At 40.2% G+C, this 6,343-nt stretch overlaps 1 pseudogene across 1 annotated transcript; it reads right to left on the bottom strand.

Annotated features, from left to right (window-relative positions):
- Positions 1-1,828: 1,828 nt before the first annotated feature.
- LOC309797262 (5'-AMP-activated protein kinase subunit beta-2-like) lies at positions 1,829-3,259 on the bottom strand (annotated as a pseudogene). Its single transcript has one exon. The product of its transcript is annotated as a 5'-AMP-activated protein kinase subunit beta-2-like (transcript).
- Between the last annotated feature and the right edge of the window lie 3,084 nt (positions 3,260-6,343).

Genomic DNA, 6,343 nt, shown 5'->3' on the forward strand with positions numbered 1-6,343 from the left:
ATCCCTTTCCATACCAGCTGGTAGGCTCCAGTTCCACATCTGACTGAAAGATTACCTCAGAATTTGGAAAACTGACACTTTCTACACATTTCCAGATTAGGGAGATCTGAAGGTCACCAGCACCAAAACCTACTGTCACTGGAGACAGACCCATTTCACAGAAGCCTCTGGCCTGAGAGAAATGGAAGGAATCTCTTTTCCTGCCACACTCTAATGATCTATCTGTGCAGAATAGAGATTTTAATACAGGAACACAGAAACAATTACATGTCAATACTGCTGACAAGACATATGAGTACAACACAATCCTCTAGGTGACAACCAAGATTTTAAATTCTCCTAAGTGTCCCACTTGTTAAATGGGTAATGGAAAAAAAAATTCTAGTATAACTGAAGACAATGTAGATCCTGAGAGTTGGTAGTAACAGAATTTGGCCTGGATTTTTTAAATGGCACACCATTCTAAAGGTGATTGGAACCGTAAAACGTTCTCCACAAAAGCTTTTTGAGGCAGATGGTGGCCTTGAGTGGCTAAAGCAGTATTTACTCTCAGCAACTAACCACCGAAGAAGCACTTAGCAATCTTCATTCCCAACAACAATCCCATACCCTACTGCCTCACACACAGGATCTAAGAGTTCTACATACCCGAAGACAACTGTATCATCAGCTTTACATGCGAAAGACAGGAGGTAGCTAATTTACCTGTGGGTGCCCTTTCAGTGGGGTTGGGCTCATCTTAGCAGTCAAGGAGCCTCTCCAGCAACAAGTTTAGCCTCCTTCAGTATTGAATGTTTGGCTTGCATTTATCTGTAATGGAAGAGCCACAGAAACTTGGGGGAAAATATCTTATCTCTGAGTCTCAAGAGTGGACTGAATAGATACTTTTTACTCTGCAAATGGAAATCACTGACCCCACTTCATCAACACTTTCTGCAAGATACAGAAGAACAAGATAACTCTGTTAGCATTTAGTGCATGAAATGGATACTTTTCATGGCTGGGAACACCAAGGGTAATTTCTTGCCTCTTGGCTTAATGAATCTTTAAGTTGAGGGACCCTTTTAGGTGCATGAAATGAGCCTGAATGGGTCTGTATCTAGAGCAATGTTTACTGTAATGATGTACACAGAGTCAGCCTCATTAATGTAAGACTGTAGGGGGCCAGACTAGAGAAGAAAATATTGGGAGCAATTTATCATAAGCCTGAAGTTCTCCAAATGCAGTCTCTTAAGACCAATGAAAAGGCATTTTTTGATAAAAGAAAAATGTAGGCCCATAAAAATCTTCCAAGGACGAAAGACATGAAGTTTCCCCCGGTTTCACTCCCACCTTCAAAGCTATCTGCTCTGTGAAAGAAAACATGGAAGCAGGGCCAAACCAGGTGGGAAAAAGTATGGGAATGTGCCAATACAGCCTGAACTGTGTCACCAAACCAAAACAAAAAAGTAGACCTGCATTCTGCCTTTCATATAATGCTGAGCCATATTTTCTTCAGTAGAAGTTAAAATAAGTGGTAACAAAGTGTCACGGGCCTGTCCTGAGCTTAAAAAGGAGACTTTGTGGCAGCCCTAGTCTGTAACGTGGGTCAGGTCTCACATAGCCTTTGAAAGGGGTCACTTACCCACTGAGTTTTGTGTTAGGCAAGGGTCAAATATAGGATCTGAAGGAGGTTAACAAAGCAAGAATGTGAAATGAGAGGAAAAAGGGTTCTTGTGGGGTACCTGGTATCATATAAAAAACACAGATTGTACACATACTCTGGGAATACAGAGAACCCATGCAAGAAAAGCTGCTCCTGCAAGGAGGCAGCTGTAAGTAGGGCAGCAGTCTGGCACAAGAGCATCCCTTGGAGAGCCAAGGTAGCAGTGATAGAATCTCCACCCAACAAGGATCCTGAGAGTTTGCTCTTTATTCACTTTAGGAAAAAAGCTTCCTGTAATGGTTCTTCCTGCAGCTCTCCCCAACAGGTCTTGGTGAGTTCCCACAGGCAGAGAGAATACATCTAGCTAGGAGGCTTCCATTAACTTTCCTCTCGTGTGTGTGTGTATATATATATATATATGATTTTTTCTTAAAATAAATTCCATGAACTCCTAAAGCTCTCATTTGCAATCAAATGCAAAAGCAGAGCATCCTACTCAGAGGCTCTGAAACACACATATTAGCCTCAAAGCAAATCAGCCTTCCAGTCCCAGGTAAGACTGGTCTAGTCCAGAAAGGCAAGGGAGATGCTTCTCCTGAATCCTGGGAGGCAGGAAGGAATCCCTTCAGATGGGCTTGTACAGCAGAGTAGTGACATACTTCTTCTTGTAGCGATGGGTTGCGCTAAGGACCATCACACTGTCCTTAATGGACAATGCATAGAGATGGTTCAGCATAACATGATTGGGCTCAGGGAGCAAGGCTGGATCACAAGATATGTTAGTGTCCTTGTTAAGAATAACTTGGAGAAGGTGAGGAGGCAGGATGGATGGGGATTTGAATCTCTCCTCTGATCGAAACACATACATTTCTTGACCATAAGGCCCTGGGGGTGAGCTGGAAAGGTCTCGACAAGATGTCTCTGAGCTTTCTATTGAATCTAGCTTTAAAGCATCAAACACCTCAAAATCAGATTTCTTGACATGGATCAAATTGTTAATTGTGCCAAGCTGACTGGTAACCACAGGCATTGATGGATCATGAACCCATTGTCCATCCACAAAGAACTTGTACTGGTGCTCTCCCTCAGGGAGGTCCAGGATGGCAAGAAAGTCATTATGGCTCTTAATCAGTGGAATCTTGGTGCTCCAATTGTTGAAGGACCCAGAGATGAAGACCTCCTTGCCTCCTTCAGACCAGCGGATAACAGTGGGCCAGGCCTGCTGTGTGGGCTTTATGGAGTCCTCCAAATCCTGCTGCCATGATACAAACTCTTTGCCCCAGGGAGCTTGGAATCCGGCAGGCTGAAGATGCTGGGGTCATCGGTGCTCCCCACCATGATCTTATGTTCCTTGTCCAGGGCATGGCCGCCAGAGCCCTCGGCGTGTGCAGCCTTGGTGCCGTGGCGCTCCCTGGCCACCCGGTCGCTGGTGGTGTTTCCCATGGCGGTGCAGCTCGAGTCGGGGGCCACCTGCCAGGGGGAACAACATGGGGCTAGGGAGACCCCGGCGGTCGCATCTGGGGAGCCCCTTGCCCCGCCCCTGCGTCTGGGGACCCGGGCAAGGGAATCCCCGCCCCAGGAAAGCCGCGCACAGGGGAGCCCTCCCTCCCTGGCCTCCAGGAACCCCCAATCCCCCTAGCTGCCCGCTGCACATTATAATATTTCTGTTGTAAATTTTGAAAATGTTTTTTATAATATTGTCTTTGAAATTATTTGACCATGAAGATCTAATTCAATTTAACCTTATATGACTTTTCAGCTATGGGAATGCTTAGAAAGGGAAAATTTTAATCCACATATTTCCTTACACATAATGAAATTTTACTGTATAAAAATCTAATGATGTTATTTGATAAGAAAATTATCACCTATCAGTTTTCATTTTGCTGTTTTCTTTAACACATAAATATGTTATTAAGAAACAAGTTCTGGAGACTGAATTCAAATCCCAGGTGTGTCATATCCTTGCTCTCTGACTTTGGGAGACATTATTCCAACTCTCTGTGTCTCAATTTCCTCGTTACTAAAGTAAGAATAGTAACAATGACTATATCATAGGCTTCTTATGAATATTAAGATTTATAAATTTTCTAGAATAGGCACATAAAATGTGCTTAGGCACATAAAAACATTTAATTATTATACTAAATATAAGTAAATAAATTTAAAAAAATAATCAATTTGAGACTATCTCAACAGTTTTAAAGGGACTCTGAAGAAATCAATGCCTTGCTCACTATATCTATGATGCCTAAAATAATGCACTCTTGCTATCACATACATGAGCTTTCATCATGAAGGATGTTTCATTTTCTCTTAGTACTTAAGAATCTGAACTAAAATATTTTGAAAATTAATCAGTAGGTAAAGTTATTGAACTATTTTTCTGTATACTGTTTTATTATAATACTATTAATATTTTATTATAATACTATTAATACTAATGAATATTCTGTAGATATATTGTTTTATAATAATGCTATTAATGAATACTAATATTAATACTATTATAATACAAATAAAATAGTTAAAACTCAAATAGTTTTTTGTTTGTTTGTTTGTTTGTTTTGCAGTATGCGGGCCTCTCACTGTCATGGCCTCTCCCATTGCGGAGCACAGGCTCCAGACGCGCAGGCCCAGCGGCCATGGCTCACGGGCCCAGCTGTTCTGCAGCATGTGGGATCCTCCTGGACCAGGGCACAAACCCGTATCCCCTGCATCGGCAGGCAGACTCTCAACCACTGCGCCACCAGGGAAGCCCTCAAATAGTTTTTGAACCATTTTTCTGTAGATATATTGCTTTACTATAATACTATAATTTATCATAATAAATATTATAATACTCTAATATTAATACAACACTATAATACTATTTTTCTGAGATATGTTATTTTATTATAATACTATTAATATAACACTAGATATATTGTTTTATTATAATAATATCACTCTTACTATATTTTCTAATAAGATATAATTGACATATATTAGTTTCAGTTGCACGTAATAATTCAGTATATGCATAAGTTGCAAAATAATCACCACAATACATCTAGTCAATATCTATCATCACACACAGTTACAATTTTTTCTCTCCTGATAAGAATTTTTAAGATCTACTCTCTTAGCAACTTTCAGATATATAACACAGTATTATTAACTATAGCCACCATGCTGAACATTACATCCCCATGACTTATTTATATTATACTGGAAGTTTATACCATTTGACCCTCTTCACTCATTTTGCCCATTCCCCATCTCCAGCCTCTAGCAACCACCAAACTGTTGTCTGCCTCTATGAGATTTTTTTTTTAAGATTCCACATATAAGTGGGATCATATGGTATTTGTCTTTCTGTGACTTATTTAATTTAGAATAATGCCCTCAAGATACACCCATGGTGTCAAAAATGGCAGCATTTCTTTCTTTTTTATGTCTGAATAATATTCCTGTGTGTGTGTGTGTGTGTGTGTGTGTGTGTGTATACCACATCTTTATCAATTTAACCGCTGGTGGACATGTAGATGGTCTTGATGTCTTGGCTACTGTAAATAATGCTGCAATGAACATGGGAGTACAGATATCTTTTCAGGTTAGTGAGTTCATTTCTTTTAGATAAATACCCAGAAGGAGAACTGATGGATCACATGATAGTTCTATTTTTAATTTTTTGAGGAACTTTCTATAGTGTTTTCCATAGTGGCTGCAACAATTTACATTCCCACTAATAGTGCACGAGGGTTCCCTTTTTTTCACATTCTCACTAACACTTATTATTTCATGTCTTTTGATAATAGCCATTCTAACAGGTATGAGGTGATATCTCATTGTGGGTTTTTTTGTTTTGTTTTGTTTTGTTTTTTGCAGTATGCGGGCCTCTCACTGTTGTGGCCTCTCCCGTTGCAGAGCACAGTCTCCAGACGCGCAGGCCCAGCAGCCATGGTTCACAGGCCCAGCCGCTCTGTGGCATGTGGGATCCTCCTGGACCGAGGCATGAACCCGTGTCCCCAGCATTGGCAGGCGGACTCTCAACCACTGCGCCAGCAGGGAAGCCCTCATTGTGGTTTTGATTTACATTTCCCTGATGATTAGTAATGTTGAGCATCTTTTCATGTACCTGTTGGTCATCCGTATGGTTTCTTTGGAAAAATGTCTAGTCAGATCCTCTGCTCATTTTAAAATCAGGTTGTTTGATTTTTGTTGTTGTTATTGTTGAGTTGTATGAGTTGTTTATAGATTTTGGATATTAACTACCCTCATCTATGATTTGCAAATATTTTCTCCCATTCAGTAAGTTGTCTTTTCATTTTGATGATGGTGTTCTTTGCTGTGCAGAAGCTTATTAGCTTAATGTAGTCTCACTTGTTTATTTTTGCTTCTCTTGGCTTTGCTTTTGGTGTCAAATCCAAAAAATCATCACCAAGACTGATGTTAAGGAACTTATAAACACCTACGTTTTCTTCTAGGACTTTTGTGGTTTCAGATCTTACATTCAGTTTGATTCTTTTGCATGTAGCTCTCTAGTTTTCATAACACCATTTATTGAAGAGGCTGTCTTTTCCCCATTGTATATTCTTGTCTCCATTATCATAGCATAGATTTATTGCTCATATAAATGTGGGTTTATTTCTGGGCTCTCTACTCTGTTCCATTGATCTATATGGCTGTTTTTGTGCCAGTTATCATGTTGCTATG

Source organism: Mesoplodon mirus, assembly GCF_964341445.2.
Source record: "Mesoplodon mirus genome assembly, chromosome: 2".
Classification (NCBI taxonomy): domain Eukaryota; kingdom Metazoa; phylum Chordata; class Mammalia; order Artiodactyla; family Ziphiidae; genus Mesoplodon; species Mesoplodon mirus.